The following is a 2893-nucleotide window of genomic DNA, read 5'->3' on the forward strand; positions in this document are numbered from 1 at the left end:
GTTTATCGTAGGAAGCTAGAATTAAATTGAAATTTACTAGAGTGATACTGGTAGTGATTATCGTAGGAAGCTACAATTAGATTTAAATTTGCTAAAGTGATACTGATAGTGATTTTTGTTATGAGCAATTTAAACCAAAGAGATGGTTGACTAATGAACTAAAGGAGAGACTAATAATTGCAATAGAACTATTACAGAATGGAACAGAATAAACTGAGAAAATGAAAAAAGTATTAGCAGTAACTAAAACTAAGCAATGGCTACAGCTAAAGACACAAAAAAACAGTAAAAAGTTAATACAGTTACAAAAACAATTAGTTGAAGGTACAAATAATTAAAAAGTTAATACAATTACAAGACTATATCTGAGTATAGAACTGTTAAAATTTGCAAATGGTCCCATTTCACACACATTTGGACTTCTTTTGATGGCGAAATGCACGTTGTACCCGACCAGTGGATTGAATTCGCTCAGGTTCCAACACACAAAATGATTTCGTATGTTTCTACAAACAAACAATAGAGCTGTGTCAAATCTTTAAATCTTCCTTTATCCGCTGGCATGTGCTGTATGTATCTGTCTCTTATTGTATATCCATATGAAATAGCTGAAATCTGTACTTTCTCTTTGAATCATCTGGTATTATATAAACTGATTTAAAATTGAAACTTCCTGGCAGATTAAAACTGTGTGCCCGACCGAGACTCGAAACTCGGGACCTTTGCCTTTCGCGGCCAAGTGCTCTACCAAATGAGCTACCGAAGCACGACTCACGTCCGGTACTCAAAGATTTACTTCTGCCAGTATCCGTCTCCTACCTTCCAAACTTTACAGAAGCTCTTCTGCGAACCTTGCAGAACTAGCACTCCTGAAAGAAAGGATACTGCGGAGACATGGCTTAGCCACAGCCTGGGGGATGTTTCCAGAATGAGATTTTCACTCTGCAGCGGAGTGTGCGCTGATATGAAACTTCCTGGCAGATTAAAACTGTGTGCCCGACCGAGACTCGAACTCGGGACCTTTGCCTTTCGCTGGCAGAACTAAAGCTGTGAGTACCGGACGTGAGTCGTGCTTCGGTAGCTCAGTTGGTAGAGCATTTGCCCGCGAAAGGCAAAGGTCCCGAGTTCGAGTCTCGGTCGGGCACACAGTTTTAATCTGCCAGGAAGTTTCATATCAGCGCACACTCCGCTGCAGAGTGAAAATCTCATTCTGGAAACATCCCCCAGGCTGTGGCTAAGCCATGTCTCCGCAGTATCCTTTCTTTCAGGAGTGCTAGTTCTGCAAGGTTCGCAGAAGAGCTTCTGTAAAGTTTGGAAGGTAGGAGACGGATACTGGCAGAAGTAAAGCTGTGAGTACCGGACGTGAGTCGTGCTTCGGTAGCTCAGTTGGTAGAGCACTTGGCCGCGAAAGGCAAAGGTCCCGATTTCGAGTCTCGGTCGGGCACACAGTTTTAATCTGCCAGGAAGTTTCATATCACTGCACACTCCGCTGCAGAGTGAAAATCTCATTCTGATTTAAAATTGTTTGCAAATGGTGCTTTCATTTACTGATCTCTTAAAGTCATCATAAGATCAAAACAAATTGCAAAATGATTTGGATAAAATATTTGTACGGTGCGAAAAGTGGCAGTTGACTCTATATAATGAAAACTGTGAGGTCATCCACATTAGGTCTAAAACTAATCCATTAAATTTCTGTTAAACCTGAAATCACACAAATCTAAGGCAGTCAGTTCAACTAAATACCTAGTAGTAACAGGTACGAACAACTTAAATGGGAACGACAGCATAGATAATCTTGTGGAGAAGGCGAACCAAAGACTGAGATTTAGTGCTAGAACATCTGGAAGAAGCAACAAATTCAGTTAACGACAGTGTCTGCACTACGTTTGTCCGTCCTATTCTACAGTAATGGTGTGCATTATGAGATCCTTCCCAGGTAGAATTGACGGAGGACATCGAAAAAGTTCAAAGAAAGGCAGCACGTTCTGTATTATTGTGAAGCAGGGTAGAGAGTGTGATGATAGTGCATAGAACGTCAGCGCGACTTGGTCTGCGAGATGAGAAAAGTATTTTGAGTACTGTGTATTCTAATTGGATCGCCCACAAGACCTGTATTTAAAGTAAATAAAGTTGAGTTGCTCTCCTAACATAATGTAAGAGAAAGTTAAGCTTGGATTTCTCAGAATATATGGTATTTAGTTTCCACAGTTGCAGTGGCGGTTTTGTAGCGTGATAAGCTACAATCCATAGGTGGCAGATAAATATTTATTTCCCATTTGTTTGAAAAAACGTTGTTGCACTTCCGTATCATCCTCTTGGAGGCTAGAGTTCTCATCTGTATACGAAAGAGTGTGTAAATAAGTATAATTAAAATTATCCAGCTACTACACACTGTCGCTATTGTAATCATACAGGAATATATTACGTCAATCCTACAGTGTGAGTTACTGTTGTCTAATTCCTTCCCAATTCATCTACTCGGGGACTATATGTCGTTCTGCGCTTCTCTCTGGAAATTAGTATGTATGATCGGTCCCACGCGAGTGCAACGGTGTTCTGATTCACTATAGCTTACTTACGTCACCAGCAAAACTCTCTTGTACTGATTTTTGTTTAAGACTAAAACGCTCTGATTCAAGTTTTACAGAAAAAGAAACTGCATGCAAGCCAATTAATGAAATGAAAGTAAAGTTTACTTATATTCTATTTTATCATCCCAGTTAATCAACATAATTCGTTATTTACGTTTTCTCGTAAGTTCTTCTGTGCTCAATGCACTTTCCTCCTCTAAATTTTACAACCAGACCTTTTTCCCTTTATAATCTCACAGGATACAGCACATGTCATTTCTCCGACCAAGAAAACGAAAATATTCTTAAGAATAAGAAAT

General features: G+C 39.6%; 1 non-coding gene across 1 annotated transcript; it reads left to right on the forward strand.

Moving 5' to 3' along the window:
• Positions 1-1070: 1070 nt before the first annotated feature.
• Trnas-cga (transfer RNA serine (anticodon CGA)) lies at positions 1071-1145 on the forward strand. The gene has a single exon. It is a non-coding gene; the product is annotated as a tRNA-Ser (tRNA).
• The last annotated feature ends 1748 nt before the right edge of the window (positions 1146-2893 follow it).

Source organism: Schistocerca gregaria, chromosome 8, assembly GCF_023897955.1.
Source record: "Schistocerca gregaria isolate iqSchGreg1 chromosome 8, iqSchGreg1.2, whole genome shotgun sequence".
Classification (NCBI taxonomy): Eukaryota; Metazoa; Arthropoda; class Insecta; order Orthoptera; family Acrididae; genus Schistocerca; species Schistocerca gregaria.